Source organism: Ixodes scapularis, unplaced genomic scaffold, assembly GCF_016920785.2.
Source record: "Ixodes scapularis isolate PalLabHiFi unplaced genomic scaffold, ASM1692078v2 PGA_scaffold0__279_contigs__length_252992795, whole genome shotgun sequence".
NCBI lineage: Eukaryota > Metazoa > Arthropoda > Arachnida > Ixodida > Ixodidae > Ixodes > Ixodes scapularis.
This window is the reverse complement of record NW_024609835.1, coordinates 50,385,760-50,409,661: the sequence shown is the minus strand read 5'-3', so window position 1 is coordinate 50,409,661 and position 23,902 is coordinate 50,385,760. Positions and strand designations below refer to the sequence as shown.

General features: G+C 45.7%; 1 pseudogene; it reads right to left on the bottom strand.

The window, feature by feature from the left end:
* Window positions 1–22,473: 22,473 nt before the first annotated feature.
* On the bottom strand, window positions 22,474–23,600 carry LOC120844878 (annotated as a pseudogene).
* Window positions 23,601–23,902: the final 302 nt, after the last annotated feature.

Below are 23,902 nucleotides of genomic sequence, written 5' to 3'. Positions count from 1 at the left end.
TCGACTTCTCATTTTCGAGCCCGAATTCGATATTCCTTCTCCCACAAAGCGCGCGCTCTGCAAAAAAATAGTCAAGTGGGCTTTTTTTTTTTTTTTTTTTTTTTTTTTTTACATTTTTGCGTCAATGGAATATTGAACGGCACAACACAATGGAATAGCCTGCCCTATACAAGTCGTACAATTTAGGTTAGAATCGCCCGCTCATTTTGTCTTGTGTGTGTCGCCCCTGTGGGAAGTTGCTTTCATGTGCAGTCAACACTCCCCCCCCCCCCCCCCCCCCCCTGCAAAAAAAAAAATATCAACTCCTAATTATTGCTGAGGATCAGTCGATAAAAACGCAGAATACCGAATCACGACACGTAGCATCGCAAAACGCCATGAGTCATGTCCTGCGTTTCTTAAAGTGTCAGTGACCCTCAATAAAGGGTATACATTAAAAAGGGTAAGTCATGTTTGTTTCCCGTACGTAAAACCAAGGTGGGTAACCGAAGTCTTTCGATAACCTCTCGGGCCGCCTTCCGTCGCGGGCGGTCTCAATAGGGACTGTATATTCACTCTCGGAGAGACCGCTCCCGGGCGCCCGTGTAGTCGCGACAGCCCGACGTCACTCTTTCTGGAGTGGGTCTGAACTCCCTCTTAGTCCCCGGCGAGGACACCGAACAAGGGAACGGCAAGTACGGGAATACGGATGGGCGAAGTCGACTGAACTTCCTCTCTTGCGGGGAAACAAATTGAGCGTTCCAATCCCAGGAATTCGGAGCTCGGTCGCTGCAGAGATCGGATTGCCTCGTTTGCCTGGTCGCACTCTGCCGCAACCATTTGTATTCTTGCACCAAAAGTTCCGATAAAGATTACAAAAATATATAAAAAAAAGATCTCTCAGATTTGGGTCTTCCTTTTTCTTGCTCCCCGAGACGAGTTTTCCCGCAGTGACTTAATCGGACACGGGAGTTTAGGGGGTTCCTGCCTTGCGGTCACCAAGTTGAATAGTTGGGCTCAATTTTTTTTTTCTTTCTTTCTTTCGAGTATAGTGCTGAGACTATGTAATATGTGTTAGTGGTCCAACAAAGAAAAGAACGGGCACCGACCAAGGTTTTATTTTGGGGTTCTTTTTTATATAAGAAGGCGGTTAAATCATTCTAATTTTAAGGATCTACAATAAAACTTAGCAATACACGATGCCTAAATTAATTTAAGCGGTGATTTTGTAAGTAGCGTACGAGAAATAAAATATACAGTTTTGTTTTTAATTTTTGAGGAGCCAGACTTGGGGGAGCAGGATTGGAAGTTTTAGTTGTAGTTGTTGGAATGTGTGGTTTAATTTAATTGTTCAAACTGAGCTTTTACGTGGGCATCTGGTCGCAGCTTGTTTTTGCGAGAAATCTTAAGTGGAATACAAAAAAATACAGAGTGCATACTTTTGCTCTTTGTTCTGCCCCCATTCACTTTTATCGTGCCTTGTTTCTTCTTATAAATTTCAGCATTCCCACCAAACTTAATTCCTTCTCCATTTTTATTTTAATATTGGTTTAATCGAATAGCAAGTTTTGTCTCTCAAAATGGCCCCGGTCACGTCAATCCTGCTATAGAGTTCGTGCGATCCTCACTGCCGCGTACCTCGAAGCTCCGCCATCCAGGAAAAAATAAAAAAGGAAAACAAGGCAGATACAGTTCCCATCAATAACGAGACTAAAATAGTAGCTGCTGTAAACAAACTGCTTTCGTACGAGGGATATGCCCCGCTTCAAAGTGCCGTTTGCAAAAGTCCTTGTGACCAGTATACTGAAACCGCGAGCAGAGCCACTCGCAGCCACTTGGTTTCTCGACAGCTCCGCCTCTGGATAATATCGCACTGCTGGCCGCAAGGCGATGTGTTTTTAAAGGATAAAAAAAGAAATACCGGAGATGGATGATCTGTTTCCTTTTAAATCTCGCCGTGATGGAGTTGTGACAGTAGCCGCGCAGGCAAGCGCGAGAGGGGCCGTCTCGGTCCTAGAACTTCTTCTCCTTCGGGGTCGCTGTTCTGGCGATGCGCCGTTTCCGTTCGAGAACGCGATGAAAACGCGCCGAATGCGAACGAAGACGGATCGTTGCGTGTTCGCATGAAAGCTGTGCGGATCTCACGGCTTCCATATTCAAACCGAAGAACACTAGGCCTTTTTCTTATTTTCGTCCGTGTTTTGCGTCGTCGGTTGCTTGTCTTTCATATTAGCGCTCTCATGCCGGGTGGCGAAGACGCGAATTACTGTGTGATCAATGATTTGTTTTCACGATATGCAGAAAGAGGGGGATATATTTTTCGCATGTATGGGGCTCTTGAGATTTAAGAACATGCCCAGATATAATTTACGTCGTGCATCATTCGGAATTTGCTAAAAGTATGGAATATGGTCTGCGAATATAGGAGACCTGAACTAAAATGTTTCAGCTAGCATCAGACTGCAATGTGCCCAGCCATTTGAAGTTACCAAAACGTCCGGTCAATGTCAGGACGTACAACGCTAAAATAAAATTTTTGCAAGTAGTGGTTAAAAGACAGACAAGAGCTCGCCAGAACCCCCCCCCCCTCTCCCCCCCCCCCCCTTTTTTTTTTTTTCAGTTCCCTGTTCTTTATCCCGTTTGCCCAAAATTTCAAGCCCTTTTATAATACGTCAACCCGCCTTGTGGTAAAGTGCAGTTACATGTTACAACAGCTGTTTTTATAATCAGAATAGAAATAAAGATAGCGAGGACTATTTTATATTAAAGGCTATGTGGTACATAACACTACTAAAGCAACCAACATTGTTTATATATATATATATATATATATATATATATATATATATATATATATATATATATATATATATATATATATATATATTTGCTGCTTGGGTTTTTTAGTGATTTTATTAAACTGGATTCGATAAAACGACAACGACATTTTTCTGGTTTTACCTTTTTAGCTGTAAAATTTCCTATTGCTGGTTTTGCAGTTTCTGGGCTAGCTTTGAATAGGTATTAGTAGACATTTCCACTGATTAAATATTGATACCGACTAATCTGTAAACTTCAGTCCTTTATCATTATATAAATATAATCTTATTGGTTTGGACAACAAATTTGATGGGTTGGGTTAAGCTTCAGCAAAGCTGGAACAGAACAATTTAATTACGCCAATTTGTTTAATTTTCGGGCTTATTTGGCATTTATTTAAATGAAATGGTATAATAGCAAAAGTAGAGAGGAGAATAAAAAAAAATTAATACAGCTTTCACTAGCGACAAGTTGCCAACTGTCAAGTGCTCATTTGAGTAAGTGGGAAGTGTAGAATATGTATTTTTTGCATAAAATATTTTGCGTCATTTACATATAGAAAAGCGGGATCCAGCCAAATCAGTGCGTACTTTACTTATGCCTCGACCGCTTTCGTGTAGTCGTACACGCTGTCGGTCAGGAAGTGAAACACGACTCCAATAAGGTGGAATATTATCCAACAGAAAGCTGAAGAAAAATTAGAATGTAGCTCAAAGACAAGTTGTCTTCAAAATATATTTGGGGTACAAGTTGTCGGTGAGTTTCTGATATTAACACAAATAGTATAAATTGCAAGTTTATGACACTGAAGCTTTACAGGCAAGGTTGTCATCAAGTCAAAATTAACTTAACTTTGTTTATTGTTCTTCATAAGTAAATATGTAACAGTGTAGTAACATTACTCTTGGTTACGAATATGTATGCGTTTTTTTAAATTTTCCAGCTGCATAAGCAATGTAGTATATTTTATTACGTTTATAAGAAAGGTAATGCGCTTACCAGGTCTCATTGTGCTCTGTTTCAGCATAACTTAATACATGGACGCGTAACATCGGAGGGCTGACATGTGCTTCGTTAAAGACCCACGCTCTGACTGGCGCACAGGAGCCATAGCGTTTAGTTTTTGTCAAGTTATGCTGAAACGCAGCATGGAAGTGTACCCGTTTTGAGCGGTTCGTATGCTGGAACGTAGTCGGCGATTAATACAGTAATCAAGATTAATCGGTAGCTTAACTGATTCACTTCGCAGCACTAATGATTAACTGTTTAGCTGTTGAAATGTAAATGGAAAGGAGGGGGAAGGGGGTTAGGGGCTTTTCACTGTCTTTTCCTCAAACTGATCTTCTAAATTCACTTCGTTAGTGGAGCGCATATCAGCGAGTTTTAGAACAGGGGCGTTGTCGCAATGCGTCAATCTCAAACGCGGTTCGGGCTGGGCGCAAGCGCAGTGAGGAAGGGAAGGTGCTATGTTATTTGTTTGTTTGTTTATTTTATTTTTGACACAACTGTCAGGGAGGTTGGGACAAAAGGCGAAAACGAATCACCTGACTAGGTCCCCAACCCCCGTTACAGCACTCAGCAGCAAGGCACAGGTAATGAATCAAAAACAGCATAAATAAAAAATAAAACAATATCTGAGAAGATAAAAATATGACACTAAAAAAATGTACAATCTATTTTGATGTGAACTATACTAGGAATACACACTAGGCACATTGAAGTATACCGTAAGGTATTTTTTGAAAAGAAACACGGACGCTATTGTCTGGGCTAATTCGAATACACAATAATTTCTGTTAAGAAGATCGGGTATCTGGTAGGATATTTTTTGTGTACCGTAATTAGTTCTTATTTTAGGTTTTGAAAACTGCTGGTGTCTCAAATTGTAATTTGTTTGCTTAAATAAATATGTTTCGTAAAATATTGCGGGATTCGTGTTTATTTGAGTATGAACTGAAATTGCGACCTTTAGGCAAAAAAGATTGTCTAACGTTAATATTCCATGTTTAATAAAGCTAGGGGAAGTCGATTCAGTCCAAGGTAAACTATCAATTGACCTAACTGCGCGTTTTTGCAATGTAAATAATTGCTTAATATTACTTGCTGTAGTCGTCCCCCAGACCAATAAACAGTAATGCAGCCTCGAGTGAATCAGGGATATATACAGTTGTTTTTTTAACCAGGCTGGAAGAAGGTATTTTAGCTTACAAATTAAACCAATTGATCTAGAAATATCCCTTCGGAGTTCGTTCACTTGACAAGTCCAGTATGCGAACACCAAGAAATTTAAAGGATCTTACGCGTTCAATATTCGAGTTTTGAAAATATATACTAATTTCGCTAGTTATGGGCTTATTTTTTGCTCTAAAAATAATGTACTTAGTCTTTGCCGTATTCAGCTCTAACTGGTTTGAGCTTAACCATAAATGAAGTTGCTCCAGCCAATTATTTGTTTCTCTTTCTATGCTATCCAAACTGCTACCAGTAAAGAATACATTCGTATCATCTGCATATAAAATTATGTTAGGTGTTTGTGGGATGTTTACTATATCATTGATGCAAAGAAGGAAAAGTAATGGCCCGAGAATCGACCCCTGCGGCACACCGTATCGAATTTTTGCTAAAGGAGAGCGCATATCATTGAGGACGGTATATTGAAAACGTGAGGTCATGTAACTGCTTATCAAGTTTAGCGCACTGCCTCTTATTCCATACAGCGGTAACTTTCGGAGTAGGATGTCGTGTTTTATAGAATCGAAGGCCTTCCTGAAATCTAAAAAAACACCCAGAGTATAGCACTGATTTTCAATATTGTCTATGATTTTGTTTTTGATATTTAGCAGTGCCATTTCAGTTGATTTACCTTTTTGGAAACCATACTGGTTGTTTGTAATAATATTATGTTTATTACAGAAATCACTTAAACGTTTGTAAATAACGCGTTCCACTACTTTAGAAAAGACTGGAAGTACTGATATTGGTCTATAGTTATTCATATTATTCTTGGGACCACCTTTATGGATTACACAGACTTTCGCTATTTTCATTTTTTCTGGAAAGATACCGGTACTTAAAATAAGGTTGCAGATATGCGAAAGCGGAGTAGATATGAAAGAGGAAACTGCTCTGATTAGCCCATCTTCTCCACAGGCACCGCTATTCCCTAAGGATTTAATGATAGTAGTTATTTCTAGTTCAGTGGTAGGTGCCAGAAATACTGAGTTATGTAAAGGGTATCCAACATAAGACTCACATGTAGGCGTTCTCGCTGAGGGCATAGTAGAAGAACCGGATTCTAGAAAGTGGGAATTAAATTTATCTACAAGAGACTGACCCGAGTAAGTAACCCGCTCGATTGTAAGTTCTTTTGGAGCATGTGCACGAGGCCTAGAAGAAAGTTCATTTACGGCTTGCCAGACCTTCCGCGGATTGTTATATATTGCATTAAACTTATTTTTGTAGTATTGAGCTTTAGCTTTCTTGATATCAGCATTGAGTTTGTTCCTCACTTTCCTAAATTCCTGTAAGGATTAAGGAATCAAATTTTCGGATACGCTTCTCTTAAAACTTCCTGTTATGTCGTCCATTTCCGCATGACGCTCTCTAACCGCGTCCACCAGCAGTCCTATCTGATCAGTAAAGCACAAGTGCTACTCTCGCGACAGTATCTTTCCGATTTCTTTCGAAAATATGTAACGCTAGGCCATTTTTCTTTTCTCTGCTAACGGTGTCATCCGTTGTTCGTTGTTATAGAAAAAAAATAAATAAAGTGGAGGGTCGCGTGCACTCTCGTTGAATCACGATCGTAAACGGACTTATATGCGACAGATTTACGATGCTTCGTCTTTGATTTAAGCTTTTGAAACATGCGCGTACTCTCCTTGATTGGACGCGCGATAACTGGAAAAAAGCTTTGAACGCCTCGCTGCTATACGCGCGATTGCGGCGGATTCATAAAACAAAATGCCGTTTTCAACTGATTGGGCGTTATTACCGAGACAGATCTCGGAACGTCATTTCGCATTTACGAATTCATGGCATTCGCTCATCGGGAATAACAAAAAAAATATCGCGGGAATGTATTGGGTTGCAGAATGGCCAGAAAAGATGAGCGTGAACAGGGACATACAGGAACAAAACAAAAAAGGCGGATGCTCTTTCCCGGCGAAGTTGGCTTAGGAAGTGAAGTGTGCCGCCGTTTTTGAGAGCGACAAGGGAGGCAGGAGTGTTTTTATAGCGAAGATCCGAACCAACCGCTCGCTTTGTTACGATATAGTCAAAAGAGTAAACAGCCGTTCATCCCAGCAATAAGACGAGCCGTAAAGGATCAATATCCCGGAGCGCAAGATGCTCTTATTTCAAAGTAGCTCGTCGTCAAATTCGTGATGCACCCTTAAAACACGCGCTATACTGTGATCTCTTTATATAACGCTGCAGATGGTGACGCAAGCATTTTTTTTATGCGAAAGATTGTCATCGAAATAATAAGAAACGCAGAGCATGGTTTATCATGATCACGCTTCTTGCTTTGTGTACGCGCGGAAGAATAAATACGCAGGACAACGACATCTTTCAACAACGAAAACGAATCTTGTTCCTTGCTGGTTGGAAGATGAGTTCTGTGCTCCAACCGATCTGTTTATTCTTTCGTGTGTATATGAACCTTAGGAACACCGCTCAACTTCCACACTCTAAAAAAGTATGTGCGTCTACTTTCACACATAACACTCGGAAAGCCAATCAGCGCAACTTACGGAGGCAGCTCAGCGAATGACGATGCCGAAACGCATGTTTAGACCAAAAATCTCAGTCTGAGTTGTGACATTAAGCAATGCAAGCGTGACGTCTTGCGTTGCTTAATATCACAACTCAGGCTGCGTTTTTTGGTCTAAACATATGTTTCGGCATCGTCATTCGCTGAGCTGACTCCGTAAGTTGCAGTGATTGGCTCAGCGTGTTTTGTTCGTAAAAGCAGACACACAGACTTTTTCTAGAGTGTAGTACTTCTTCCTGCTTTGTGATTGGTTCTTCGGTGCTCTTGGCGGCAAATGTCGCCACCACATTGGCTGTGGAGCAGTAATAAGATGGTTAAAACTCGCACTGCGTTTTTTCAGCTTTCAGAGTCTATATCCGGTGCCCAGTGCTGCGCCACGGAGGTATATAGCTGCGACTATGGGAATTAAGTAATATAATTGAATGCTTGCCCTAATGTCGAGAATATTGAAAGGAAAAAGCTACTCGAAAGATAACATAACGCATTACGATTAATTGGTGTAGTATGTAAAATGAATGTAAACTGCAAGATTACAAAAATGTAATTAACCTAATCTTTCATCGGAATATTCCCGCAAGTCGCAAGTGACGCGAATGAACAGGAGTAAACTTAAAAAAAAGTAAAGTATAAAATTAGAACACGCAGTGTACGTATCATTGAAAGGACGTTCTTCTGGTAGACATATTTTAAATAGCTCAATACAAGTTGCCACGTAAACTTCAAAATACACAACACGATAAAAAAAAAAAAACAGTGATCCGCTTTTTTATGTTTTGCTCTGGTTGCCAAATGGGCAATGAATAAAGGTAAACATCCCCAGTAAGCGCGAACAATATATCACCGGTTATTCACGTCTTGCTATTCTGCTGTCAAAGGTTATTATCAATGCCTTTTGTTAAAAGTCTTATAAATGTTTGTTTTTATCGATAAGGTTCTATTACAGAAAAATTCCACTTCAGGGAGGGCGAAAGACACGACTCCTCACAGAAAAAAAAAATAGAAAGTTTGTCATTAAAGACATAATTCCTGTGTCTTCAGACATCATGAACATTTCCTTTGGCGTAATATACCAATCTCACCAGTTACTTTCGTTACGTCACCGCTGCTGTCATGAATCATGGGAACTGTATACTCTGTTTCATACTTAGTGTGCAACGCTGTGAAAGCTACTGGCGCGAGCGCGTGGCTTCATCTATGGTTTTGTTTGCGCGAGAACGCGTGCAAATGATCAACGAGATGAAGCCCCACGCTCGCGCCAGTAGCTTTGACAGCGTTGCACGCTAAGTATGAAACAGAGTATAGTCTTTCTGCACGCGCGACAACCCTGCTGGAACTCTGCGCGAGCCAAGCACGAGACGACACGAGCCATCTCGTGTACTGGCGCCCGTCCCCTGAAAACTACACTCATGGCGGCGTCACGTATGCGTAGAACGCTTAGGGAGATGTGACTATTGATATAACCTAGTTCCTTTCTGCTGACCTCTAGGAAACAATGAACTATCTATATCCTAAATCTTTTGTAATTATTTTAATTTTAAACTGTGGTAGTTATTGCGTCGTACTTTGTTTGCTTATAAATACCGGTGTATTTTCAATATATCATATGCAAGAAGAAGCGCTATCTGGTGCACCTAGGATCGATTATCAAGTTTCCGCCATATCGGAGGGTTCCCGTACTTATAGTGCCGCCCGAGAAACATTGGTCGCGGTGAAGTAGGAGTACTACAGGTTTTCCCGCTCCTTTTAATCCAAGCGACGACCAATTTAATCCCGGGGTCCCTCAATTTAATCCAAGCGCCACACAATTTAATCCCGGGGTCAGTCAATTTAATTCACAATATATATATGCACTTATTGTGTTCAGTGGTCGTGTTTTGCTTACAAATTTGGTAACTTAGAATAATTGTTTATACAATTTGAATTTTTGGGGGAGCAATTGATAATTTGTTCACTAATGTGATTACTTTGAGTTACTAGTGCCACTATTGACGAGGCTTAATTGATATGTTGGTTACTTTTTTTACAGCGCAGCTCTTAGGCACCCGTTTCCGGCTTAAGCGGCGTCGGCGTCGCCGTCGGCGTAACCACGCGGTGCATGATGGGCAAATTCCCCCGCTAAATTTAGCGGAAAATTTTCCCGCTAAACCTAGTAGAAAATTTTCCCTGCTAAATCTAGCGGAACATTTTTACTGCTAAATCAAGCGGAACATTTTCCCCGCCAAATTTAGCGGAAAATTTTCCCCGCTATATTTAACGGAAAATTTCCCCCGCTAAATTTAGCGGAAAATCTTCCCAGCTGGATTTAGCGAAAAATTTGTCCCGCTAAGTCTAGCGGAATATTTTCCTCCTAAATCTAGCGGAAAATGTTCACCGCTAATATCAGCGGAACATTTTCCCCGCTAAATCTATCGGAAAATTTTCCCAGCTAGATTTATCAGAAAATTTGCCCCGCAAAGTTTAGCGGAAAAGCTTCCCCACTAAATCTAGCGGAAAATTTTTTTAGCGGAAAATGTTTCCTGTTAAATCTGGCGGAACATTTTCTCCGCTAAATTTAGTGGAAAAATTTTCCCCACTCTATCTAGCGGAAAATATTCCCCGCTATATTTAGCGAAAAATTTCCCCCGCCAAATCTGGCGGAAAATTTTCCCAGCTAGATTTATCGGAAAATTTGCGCCGCAAAGTCTAGCGGAAAAGCTTCCCCGCTAAATCTAGCGGAATGTTTTCCCTGCTAAATCTAGCAGAACATTTGTCCCCCTAAATTTAGCGGAAAATTTTCTCCGCTAAATCTAGCGGAAAATCCTCCCAGCTAGATTTAGCGGAAAATTTGCCCCGCTAAGCTTAGCGGAATTTTTTCCCCGCTATATCTAGCGTAAAATTTCCCCGCTAAATGTTTGCCTTGTTTTGTTTGCCTTGTTTCATACATTTCTTAATTTGTTTGCACATTTCTTTTTTACATTTTTTGTGCTTGACTTTTAGTGTTTGTATATTGTTTGTGTTCCAAATTTGTCTTGTACCACTCCCCTCTGTAATGCCCCAGGGCCTTGAGGGTACTTAAATAAATAAATAAATAAATAAATAAAAATGTAGCGGAAAAATTGCACGCTAGATTTAGCGGAGAAAATTTTTAGTGCCAAAGCGCGACACTTATTGTGGTGCAGGGTGTAAGATAGACAGGAGGGGAAACGAGAGCCAAATGAGCGACCAAATTGTGTCCCCCTCGGTTTTCTCTTTTTCTGTGGCGCCATCTATGTGAAGCACCGCGAACTCTCACTCCAGGTGGGCGACCGGTGGCGACCGGCTAAACTGACGGAGATGGTTTCTCGTGAATTTTCAATGAAGGAATTTTGTCCTCTCGGTTTATTTTGCGCACTCTCCCATAAAGTTCCATGAAAATTCGATTTCAATTTTTTTCCTCTTGCCGCAGCGCCATCTGTCGCAAATCGGGGGTACCCGCAAGCAGACGAGGCAGACGAGTACACAATCCGGTCACGGCGCTGCGGTAGGGTTCTATGGGCCGTTTCCCCACCTGTCTATCTTACACCCTGTTGTGGTGGCTCACACAACGTCTGGAGCTAATAGGGTATTCTCGTAGATCGTTTCCGCTGTCCCGCAACGCTCCCCGCAACCAGCTACGCTAGCCGGAACTCTACAGTCAAGGCCCTCGGCGCGCCGGCGCAGTAGCGGCTTCTCCGTTGTGGAGGGCTTAGCGGAGGGGAAAACGCGGCCTACGGAAACTCCCTATTGACGTTTGAAGCGTGCGGCACGAGCAGCACCGATGGGACCGAGCTCCGGGCTCGAACAGAACAGCACGAGACTGGCAGCGTTGGGCGGTGCAGCAGGGCGGTCTCAGCGGAGCCCCCTTTTGATGATCTTTTTCAGTTTTATTGCGGTTATAAAGATCCGTTTGTTAATTTGCATCGACGCCCATAATTTTTACGCAAGCGGGAAAAAATTCCTCTAGATTTAGTGGGGAATATTTTAAGCTCTATTCAGTGGGGAAAATTTTCCGCTAAATTAAGCGGGGAAAAGTTTGCGCCAGATATAGCGGGAAAAAGTTTTCCGCTAGACTTAGCGGGGAAAATTGTCCGTAAAATCTGGCTGGGAATTTTTTCCGCTAGATTTAGCAGGGAAAATTTTCCGCTAGGCTTAGCGGGAAAACTTTTCCACTAGATTTAGCGGGAAACTTTTCCACTAGACTTAGCGGGGCAAATTTTTCGCTAAATCTAGCCGGGAAAATTTTCCGTTAGATTTAGCGGGGAAAACTTTACGCTAGATTTAGCGGGGAAAAATTTTCCGCTAAATTTAGTGGGAAAAATTTTAGACTAGATTTAGCGGGGAAAATTTTCCGCAAGACTTAGCAGGGAAAATTTTCCGCTAAATCTAGCTGGTAAAGTGTTCCGCCAGATTCAGCGGGGAAAACTTTCCGGTAGATTTAGCGGGAAAAGTTTTCCACTAGATTTAGCGGGGAAACTTTTCCGCTAGGCTTTGCGGGGCAAATTTTTTGCTAAATCTAGCTGGGAAAATATTCCGCTAGATTTAGCGGGGAAACTTTCCGCTAGGTATAGCGGGAAAAAAATTCCGCTAAATATGGCGGGAAAAAATTTACACGAGATTTAGCGGGGAAAATTTCCCGCTAGAAAGCGGGGAAAATTTTCCACTAGACTCTAGGGGGAAAATTTTTCGCTAAATCTAGCTGGGAAAATTTTTCGCTAGATTTAGCAGGGCAAGTTATCCGCTAGATTTAGCTGCGAAAGTTTTCCGCTAAATTTAGCGGGGGAATTCACCCATCATTCACCGTGTGGTTACGCCGACGGCGACGGCGACGCCGACGCCGCTTAAGCCGGAAACGGGTGCCTAAGAGCTGCGCTGTAAAAAGAGTAACCAACATATCAATTAAGCCTCTTCAATAGTGGGACTAATAACTCAAAGTAATCACATTAGTGATCAAATTCTCAATTGCCCCCCAAAATTTCAAATTGTATAAACAATTGTTCTAAGTTACCAAATGTGTAAGCGAAACACGACCACTGAACAAAATAAGTGCATTTATATATTGTGAATTAAATTGACTGACCCCGGGATTAAATTGTGTGGCGCTTGGATTAAATTGTATGGCGCTTGGATTAAATTGAGTGACCCCGGGATTAAATTGGTCGTCGCTTAGATTAAAATGAGCGGGAAAACCTGTAGATCTACAGTATTCTCACGTACTGCCAGTACATTTCGAACCCTTCACGCAGCGTCCTCGATAACAGCCGTCCACGTACCTGCATGGCTCAGTTCATTGCTTTGGTGACGAGTCTTGCGGTCTTGTTGCTGACAATTCATTTTTCACAATCTCGCGGCGGTCTTTCCTTTCTTCGTTGCACTGGCAGCACGATTCTCCTACTGTCCTGAGAAACCGAGCTGAATGCAGATGCGCCTCGTCCACAGATGGAAGATGGCAACAACCCTCCAATATGGCGGCTCCGAACGGCATGATAGTGATGATAGCAGAAATTTCGCATACGGTCTATTTTTGTGCTATTATATTTGTGTTGTTCTGTTACACTTGCTTGCGCTGCACGTGTATCTGGTGGTAAGGGCCACCTGTGCTGCCGCCTTTTGCCTCAGCTCCGTGGCAATTTTGTATTGTTTGAAAATAGAAATAAATGAGAAAAACATACTAAAGTATAGTTTATAAAATTAAACATATCCGTTATAATGCCGCTCAAGGGTGTGATTAGACAGTTGCAGTTTTGCAAGAACGCAAGGCTGCTGAGCAGCCTTGCGTTCTTGCGTTTTCTTATACAAGGCGACAAATGGAATGTCGCCGTGTATAAGAAAAATGACCGCATCTCCACCTGGTAAATCATGTTGATTGGGGCGAAGCTCTGGTGTTGCTGATATGCTGAGCCGCAGCGAGTCGAGCTTTTCGTTCGTTTTCATCCATGTCAGAAAGAGAATGTGTGGTGTAAAACGTGCTTATATACGCATTTGAGCATTTAACCGCAGCGCCCTCTCGTCTGTAAACGTTGAGCCAATGCGTGCAAAGTTTAACGCGATTATATACGCATTTGACCGCAGCGCCCTCTCCTGTATAGACGTTGAGCGGCTACATGCAACGTTTCATCCATGACATCCCCAGCTTTTGAGTTACTACCAGTTACTAGCACATCTTAGAGCCCCCTACTCGTCCCGCAGTCGTGGCCGAGTGGTTAAGGCGATGGACTAGAAATCCATTGGGGTCTCCCCGCACAGGTTCGAATCCTCAGCACGGACGCCGGACGGACTATCTATAGGCTAGACCCTGAGGAGCTTCGCGCCTAAAAAAAGGACAATTTTTGCTGCTGTTAAGGAAGTCGCGACGCTCGTGATTGAATATTTAATTCATGATCAAACCGTAGTATACCTAATCATGAACTACAGAAAGCGTTTCCCTGACGCGCGCGTCATAAAGCCCGTCAGACTAATCCCCATCGAAGAATCGAGCGCGGTGCCATTTTAACGACGCCTGTGTATTTCCCTCGCACGGGTGGCATAATTAATGCGGCGGCTCTGAGATCAAAGCCGTCTCTGATCGGACTTTCCGCTGATGCAAAATGTCGCAGCGGTAGCAGAGAAAATTATACAGAGCTTGCGAAATGTGCGACGACTTTCACCGACCAGACTTATGCAGAGTCCGCGAGTTTTGTAACAACGCAAATATAATGCGGCAAAGTAAGATTTTTTTTTATATATATATATATTTTTTTTACAGTTGATACAAGGTGTTCCAGAAGATACGCTTGCTGGAGTGATTCCGCGAGAGAAGAGTCTCTTTTTCCTTTTAACGCCGCTGCGTTTAAACTCTAGCTAATATTGTAAAAAAAAAAATACAAATGAATTTTACGGTGCTTTTGAACAATATTGTCAATAAAACGAGATAAAAAATAATAAAAAAAACTTGCGCAACTTGAATCATTTCGAGCCTTCTGAGGGCCTTATGGTGTTTTTGCTACCACTCAACCGCTCCATAAATCCATTATTTCATCTTCATAATGCATATTCATCAATTTCTTTGAAAAGCGATACGTATTGTTTTAGGTTAAAATAAATCTAAAAAAAAAGCACACGGTCCAGGTGCTTTTCAAGTAAACATTTAATAGTGACTGTAGGGATGGCCGAAGGGGCTTAGCCGAAAGAGCTCGGGGAATTGGCGGCGCGGTCACCCGAAGCGTCCTTGGGAGGCGCCCGATGTCTTGTCTTTCCCTTTGGCGGCAAGCGGAAACCAGCTCCCGAAAGTGGAAGCAGATTTCCCCGCGTGGGAAGTAAACAAACCTCTGTTCGCGGGTGGTCGCCCTTGCCGCCGAGGTAATTGGGGAGGCGACCTTGTCGGGGCCATGTCGGCGACTTCGGGGGAGAGAGGGAGGTCTGGCCTCCCTTCGGAATGTCGGTGCGCCTTTTTGGAAAAGTTGAGTTTGGACAAGCCCGTGCGCGGAGCAAGTTATCTCCCGCGGTCCGCCGGTCCGCGTAGCTTTGTCGCGAGCGACGAGCGGTCTCTTTGAGCCTCACCGTGCGCGGTGGGCATTTTGGGCCGAGGCGCGGTTTTTTTGGTATTTCTACTGCCGTGAGCGGACAGTAGAGTCCTGTAACCAAGTTTGCTGTTGACGTTTTAATACATTTATTTTTATCAATCGTTGCTCTCGACTTTGAGCGTCTTTCTTCGAGGCTCCGCCACCACCAACAAGTACCGAAGCGACCATCCAGCGCGGCTGTCCACGATCACCCGGCCCTGACCTACGACTTCTAGGAAGGACCGGGACAAAACAACCTGGTGACCCTCAGGGAGGGGCACATTCTTTACTGGCGCAGTCGGCAGGATCGTGGACATTGTCAACCGCCTGGAAAGGTTCCAGACGCCTGGGTTGGTGCGGAAAGCGGTGGTGTCCATCGGAAGGAGCCCAGGACCAGCTGAGACAACGAGGAGCGGTCCACAAGCAGCCTGGTACGGCAAGGCACGGCTACGAGTACGCCGGTGGCCGGAAGCGGCGAAAGCCAAGAAGCGGACGTCGCGCGGGGCGATCGGCGCCGGTGACCTGCGGGTTTGACGGCATCGACGACTACCGGGGGCCTGGGGCCTTCAACGGCGACAAAAGATTCAAGCCGGCGGACGTCAGCGGCTGCGATCAACGCCAGTGGCCTGCGGGTTCGGCGACATCCGATGCGACTGCGCGGACTCTACAGTACCGCCAGGTAAGTGGTCGTTTTCCCTTCCGTCGCCGGCTGACACCCGCGCACTTAGTTGCATGGCGAGGTATAACTGGCCCATTGGGGAGAGCCTCAGTGACGGAGACGACGAATGGTCGGATGGGGAAGCGATTCCGCTAAGCGTTCAGATAGCTCTCGTGAGGAAAAGAACGAAGGAGCTAGAGCTGGAGATACGACTCGCGGAGCTCCGGGCGGAGGAGCGGAGAGCAAGGGCTCGGCTTCTGGAGGAGCACAGTGAGGAGTCGCAGATTGATGCAGCGGAGGGCGCGGAGTCCGAGGCTCACTGCGTGAGCGAGACAGGACCGGACGCGCGAAGCGACCCGGAGGCGGCCGTTGGGTCCGAGGCCGATCGTGTCTTTCGGGAACCGGGGACTGCCGTGTGTTCCGAGGCCAGCCGCGCTGTCCAGGAACCAGACACTGCCGTGGGTTCTGTGTCCAATTGTGTCGTTCAGGAACCGGACACTGCGGTGGGGTCCAACGCCGATCGCGCTCTCCAGGAAGTGGGCTTTGAGGCCGATCCAGCCGTACCTGTACCGCAGACTACCTTGGGGTCCGAGGCCGGTCATGCCGTGCTGGGTCCGGAGACTGCCGGAGGGTCTGACGCCGATCGCGCTCTCCATGAAGCGGACACTGTCGGGTTCGAGGCCGATCGCGCCATACAGAAACCGGGGGCCGCCGTGGGGTCCGAGGCCAATCGCGCTGTCCAGGAACCGGACACCGCCGTGGGTTCCGAGGCCGATCGCGCCATACAGGGTCTGGAGACTGCCGTGTGGTCGGAGGCCGATCGGGCCGCTTGCGAACGAGGGTCTTCCTGCGTCCGGGCGGCTGGAGGGGAGGAGCTCCCGGAGAACCAGGGGTCGGGCCCGACACTGGAGAGGCTGGTAGAGGCTGACGTCGCGAGGGGGGCTACTGCAGTTGTTCAGATTGGACTTCGGTGTCCCCACGACGGGCCTTGTGGTGAGGGTGTGACACCGTGGGTGCCACCAAGTGGGCGGCGCGGGGAGGTACACGTGCAGGAGCACGAATCGCCGTGGGGCGACAATGGTGGAGCGGGGACGGCGATGGCGCGCCATGGGCGCAGAGTTGGTCCTTCCGCTGACCAAACCGACTGCGAAGCGAGTACCGAACACGGTTCCCGGAGGAGACCAAGCCGAGCACGCTTTCGGGGGCCTAATGAAGCTCTGGCGAGCGACACTGTCCTCGCGACACTCGACACGGGTGCCCGAGTAAGGGTTGATTGTAGGGTGGCAAGTGAGCGCTTTGTCGCGCTCATACACGCGGTGTCAGCGGGCGTGCATGTGGGGAAGCGATCACTGCCGCGGCCCTTGCGAGGTGCCATTGAGCTCACACTTACTGATAGCGTTTGCCGCGCTTTTCGAGTTTTGTTGTCTTTTTTTTTTGCGGCAACGGCTTGCAGCGTTCTTGGTGTCGCTGGAGTCTAGCTGAGTGTGTGATCAAGGTTCTGCCTCCACGAGCAGAAAGAAGTGTTGTTCCTCTTTTTAATTTTCATTTAGCAGGTCGCGCTAGAGGAGCGTGGCTGTGTTTTATTTTTCGCTCTCTCTATACGGGAATGCTGTCAGTTCGGGAGGCAATCACTGCCGCGGTTCTGTGCAATCGAACGTTCCTGCGTTGTTCAGTGTTCACCAAGCGTTTTCAGTCTTTCGTTTGCTGTTGGTTTGCCGGGATTTATTGATGTTTTTGTCTTTTGGTTGCGGAAGCTCTTGCGGCACCAACGGTGTCGTTGTTGCGAGCGGTCCAGATCCTCGAGAGGCCTGCTGAGAAACGGAGTGTACTAAGAAGTGTTGTCCTTTTTTTTTTTCTCTCAGTTTTATATAGCAATTGGTGCTAGAGGTGCCTGGCTTCGTTATTTCCAGCCATGTGTTTTGTTGTTTTTATTTTTCGCTTCAGTTTAAGCGGGTTGTTTTTGTGTTCTTGTTGGGTTTTCGGCCATCCTGTTTTTGTAACTGCTGGCTAGTCCAGAAGTCCTAGCGCAGTTTTCGGGGGGACGTGTAGGGATGGCCGAAGGGGCTTAGCCGAAAGAGCTCGGGGAATTGGCGGCGCGGTCACCCGAAGCGTCCTTGGGAGGCGCCCGATGTCTTGTCTTTCCCTTTGGCGGCAAGCGGAAACCAGCTCCCGAAAGTGGAAGCAGATTTCCCCGCGTGGGAAGTAAACAAACCTCTGTTCGCGGGTGGTCGCCCTTGCCGCCGAGGTAATTGGGGAGGCGACCTTGTCGGGGCCATGTCGGCGACTTCGGGGGAGAGAGGGAGGTCTGGCCTCCCTTCGGAATGTCGGTGCGCCTTTTTGGAAAAGTTGAGTTTGGACAAGCCCGTGCGCGGAGCAAGTTATCTCCCGCGGTCCGCCGGTCCGCGTAGCTTTGTCGCGAGCGACGAGCGGTCTCTTTGAGCCTCACCGTGCGCGGTGGGCATTTTGGGCCGAGGCGCGGTTTTTTTGGTATTTCTACTGCCGTGAGCGGACAGTAGAGTCCTGTAACCAAGTTTGCTGTTGACGTTTTAATACATTTATTTTTATCAATCGTTGCTCTCGACTTTGAGCGTCTTTCTTCGAGGCTCCGCCACCACCAACAAGTACCGAAGCGACCATCCAGCGCGGCTGTCCACGATCACCCGGCCCTGACCTACGACTTCTAGGAAGGACCGGGACAAAACAACCTGGTGACCCTCAGGGAGGGGCACATTCTTTACTGTGACTGACATTTAATATGGCATATAAACAGGGTTTTTGAAATCTAACTCCTGTTTACTATCATTTTAGACTGACATGAAAGTCAAATTTGGAAGTTTTACGTGGCAAACCAACGAAAGGTACCTGGCAAGCCTCAGCGGAGGACTCAGGATTAATTTTTACCACCAGGGCCTTCGACCGCATTCGGACCACCTGAGGACCTAAATCTAGGATGACCATACTTTTCACGATAGAAAATGGGACATCCCAGCAGAAAAAAAAAAGGGGGGGGGGGGGGGGGGGGACTAAAGTTTGAGATTGGAAGGACACATTTAATAAAATTCTGCATGCGAAGTATATCTATATGATTATACATCTGTGTTACATCCAGTAACAAAAAAAAAAAAAAAAATCTGCATCCGCGTCTTTGCGATAGAAAATGTGTTTGTGGGCAAGAACAGTTCTAAATTTTACACTCTGGGCAAATATTTTAAAGTTCCTACGGTTATTTTTGTAAATTACACTTGTAACGAATAGGCATAATTTCGGTTTCCTTCTACTCGCTTGGTGTCAATTTTCGAAACTATGTACTCCTGTGAAAAATGGACATGATTCTATATTGAGATGAAAAGACGGGACGGCAGAAGTGTACCTCAAAAACGGGACTGTCCCGGTCAAAACGGGACGACCTAAATCTCGATGATTTCTCCGTAGTAAGCCTCCGTCAGATTGCGCGCACCTCGGGCGGGATTCAAACCCGCCACCTGGCCGGGATTCGAACCCGCCACCTGGCCGGGATCCGAACCCGCCACCTGGCCGCGATTCGTGCCCGCCTTCTGGCCGGGATTCGGACACGCCACCTGGGGTTCCGTAGGCCGGGGCAATACGTTATTTCTGGAGGAGCTTTGATTAGTTTTCATTTTATTTTTGCATTTAAAAGGAGTGTTTTTGTATGCCTGGGCAACAGACGCGGTCTTAGCATTTTGCCGCGCTAGGTAGCCTCTACCAATGCCACCCCCCCCCCCCCCCCCCCCCTCCCCGCAACCAATACCTCCTAGACAGCTTTCAAGCCTGCTTGTCACGTGACTTGACGTCAGCAACGTCACAGCGCGCCGGCCGACCTTGGCGCGGCCGGCCGGCTCGAGTGCGCGCTGTAGCTCTCGTCGCTCGTGCATTTCGTTCGCGTATGGCGGTAACGTGTGCCGTAAATTAAACTTGATCGATCACCATGGCTGCATGAATTACCACAGTTATGAAAAGTATACTCGTTATGAAACCAAAAATAGATATTACAGCGAAGATGTTTATGGCTAGGGTTCCGGTGGATTTGCTGTGTGCGCGACCAAAAACTGTACGCTCGCACCGTACCCGCGTGCCGCACTGGCCGGCGTCTGCAGCAGTAACTGCTCTAAAGCAAAAGCCTAAAACAAATGGCACCTTGCATGCACGTTCGTCAACGCTTTATTTTGGTTATTTACTTCGAATCTTTTATACGGGGAAGGCGTGCGCGTGCGACGCGTGGAACACCATACCCTGTGTTCTCCTTGAAGGCAGCGGGCGGCACGTATGTGTGCGTACCATTTCGTCACACCTTTGTTCAAAATTCTGTGTCACGTCTGTGTCCTGTGTTAAACAGCTTCGCTGAGTCATCCACCATCACAGAGTGGAATGGCCCCCAATTTTTTGTATCATAATTATGGAGCAAATAATACATATTGCACACTAATTGTGAAGCAAATAATACATATTTTATTTATCATATTAGACACCGGGCATCGATTGAATGACACAAAACAGAGCACTGTAAAGGCAAAGTATGCAAAATAATCACAACAGACAAAACAGATCACCAAATAACTTGTACACAATAGACCATAAAAGGTAACACAGACAGATATTAAATGTATTACACTGCCCCAGACAGAAACATGTTAGAAAATCATAACGAACAGACATATCATATCATACAATATCTGTGCGAAAATTGCACAAAACGCAATTATTAGAGTACAATGTACCACCACCGCTACCACCCAAGAATACAAGAAATCATTTTTTGAGAAAGATTTCAGCCTTCCTCTTCTTTGCATTTGTATCTTTTTCTGCACGCAGAAGATCATTTCTTTGTTTGCTCAAATTATTCAGGACTATGTTTGCTGCACAGTTCGCAACCAGCCCGACAATCAGCTCATAGTTGTGCCCGTTCTCACACGTCGAAATGTCTTCAAGCCTTGACAGAGAGCGTAGTGTCAGTTCTCTAACAACATTCCTTTGGTTGGACCCATGGAAAAACTGTGTGCAGCTGTTTTGTGCGACAAGCTTTTTTACCACAACCTCCGTGTGCATGACCACTGAAATTACTAGGGCTGAGGGAAACTTAAGACCACCTCGGTCTAACTGCTTGATTAGCGAATGAGTGTCTTCTTCGGGGTCGGCGTCATGTCCATTAAAAACTAGGTGCTCTCGGCAGCTTTCGCACTTCAGAACTTTTAAAGCAGCATGGGCACAATACCCACCGACATAGGCAATGACTGGCATTCGTGCTCTCAGTTCATCAAGGTCAACATCATTAACAGGAATGCAAAGGGAGCTGCCCACACCTTCGACAGTGTTTGTGTCTTCAATGCCCTTGAGGTCATTGGCACTCATCATTGGTAGAGCACTTTGAAGGCGAATCCTGCCCTCTGTTTCACACAGCTGCCGAACAGATATATGGTACTGTCCACCAGCCATTTGTCTGTACTGTCCAAAACGACTCTCTAGAGGATCCGTCTGGACTTTTCCTAACAGAATGTAGTTGAAGTGAAGCTCATCTATGCAATACTTTGCCAGCGCCAAAAGAGACTGAGCAGACAGCCTCAGGGCGCTCAACGTTTCCGGGGTGAGCACACCAGTGTCATGCCCATAGAATTCCCAAACGTCGAGCCATGTGATCAATGAACTAAGAAAGGCTAGTTTTGGGTCATCAGTAAGGCATGCCATCGGCTCTTCATAAACATTACGATGGTGGAAGCCTTTCTTTGGTGTCTTCACGTTGACAATACTCCACCAACGTAGAATGATTTTGATGAAGTCTGCTGTTGCTTTAGCATGCTGAAAATCAACTTCACCACTACGGGTTGCCAGGGCTTCGGCTACATGTGGATTAAAAACCTGCAGTACCAGTTTAACATTCTGGCGCTCCAAGCTGCTAGGATTAAGCGCTTTTGATGTCAAACCATAACCAGACTTCAGCAGTTGACCCGACTCCTCTTTATGCAAATCTCTCAAGTGCTTAAATGATGCAGTCATCTTGCACTCAGGACGAACGTTGTTGTCTGAAAGCTCAAAGCATGGGTAGAAAAAGCACGTCCCTGAGTTTTTCTGGTTAATCCAGTTGTTTCTAATGCACTTAAGGAGATGCACAGCATCTACCACGTAATACAGTTGTCGAGATGGGTCTGCTGGGTGTGGATAAACAGGGCTGAGTTTCGGCTTTTGCAAAAACGCTTTCATTGCTTTCCTGTTGAGTGCATTATTGTCACAGACGATTGCCACAACTCTGTACCCGATTTCCTCTAAGCGCAAGATAACCTTCTTCAGGATGGTGTGAAGCTCATCGCCATGTAGGGTTTTTACTGGGAGAATGTGCGCCACTTCCTTGAACGAGCTTAATAGACTTTGTATCATGAAAACGTGTACCGACGTTGCTGCCTCGTTGGAATTGACTGCAGTGCCACATATGTTTCCACCTTTATAATCAAGACAAGGCTTGATATGAATTTCATCCAGCATCAATGTCACAGTGTGTTCATGAGGTTCTAGATGCTTGAACCTCTGTGCAATATACTGCAGGAAAGTGAAATCTGAGGACTGGATTTCTGGGCACATTTGAAAAGACGAACATACACTTCTGATCGTGCTTGGATGAGGCAAAGTGAGCGTACTTGTCTTTCTCAAAAACCTATAGGCGTGTGGTGATATCGTGTACAGAATGCATGCAAATACCATCACCTGAGTGCTGTAACGAATGCATCCTTTGCAAAGCAGCAGCAGCTGCTCCTTCAAAAATTTCATGGCCTCTTTCTTGCCTTCACTAACGCTTCCTTCCAGTTTGTCTAGAAGGGCAGTTACCGCACCCAGCAAGTGACGAAAGCTGCAACCCTCATCCGAAAGCATACACAGGTTGTCCAAAATATTCAGCAAGGAACTTACGTCACGCACTGAGTCTGGTACAACACTGCTTGCAAACCTCTTGACCGGTGCTCCTTGATAGCAGGCAGAGACTTGAAGGTTCTCAAACACTGTCAAAGATGCCTTCAGCCAAGGTTCACACTCGTCGACTATGTTCAAAAACATTGTGCACTTTTCTTGATGTATAACAGTCCACTTCACCGACACCGATGCTACTTGCAGGCACGCCTTTAGTTCTTCGAGCGTCGAAAAGCGGTGTCTCTCCTGTTCCACTTCAAAGGACGCCGCTGATTCTTCAAGAGCACGAGCGAGTTGGGATGCTTTTTGTCGGCTCTTTTTGGTATCGGGCGCATCTCTCGTGTTGGTTACGGGCTTCGAAAGATACGAAGGACAGGCGGGAAATATTTTCGGTACAGATCCAGGACGCAAGCGAGGCACTGGCAATGCCGCCTCAAGTACTTTTCCTGTCCTCGGATCCGTGTACGATGTGGTCCGCTCGATGCACGACGGGTCGAAGTGAACCGCGCACACCTGCACAAATGTGGAAAACGTTCGTAAACGGCTGAGCACCTAGTTCGTTGGAAAAATGCAATGCACTCCCTTTTGTACAGCCATAGTTACCATACGCGTTCGTATACGATAAACACTGCTACGCTTCGGAAGCATAAAAAGAAAGGCGCGGCACAAATACAATAACTAGCAGCATAAGAATATCAGCATAGAGGAAGCATTACCTTGGTGTATGAAGTTGGTACGAAGTCCTTCCTGGGAATAGCACGAATCCATTTCTTCAAAGTGTCGTCGTCTTTCGGAAAAGAGAACACTTGCTCCTTCTTCCCTGTTTTGTAGTTACTGGTGCACCTTGGCACACAACACTTGTTTGGCATCGTAATTTCAGCTCTGCATCACGCACAAGAACGAAATTGCCGCAAAAACAACGACGGCAAACGATACGCGACGACGCGACCACGCCGGGAGGCACTCACTTGATCGAATGACGTTTTAGCGAACGCCCACGTTTCATCGAACGACACTTTAGCGAATAGTCGGACGCCGCGAAGCGGCGTTTTCGGGTGGGCCAAATGAGTTCATATTTTTGTAATGAGTTGCCGCAGACTGTCGCCGCGAAGCGGCGTAAAGCGCAGCGCGACGGATGGGTTAACGCGCGCCCCCGTTATTCGCTAAAACGACCATTCGCTCAAATGTCGCCGTTCGCTAAAATGTCATTCGCTCTTGTGATATGGA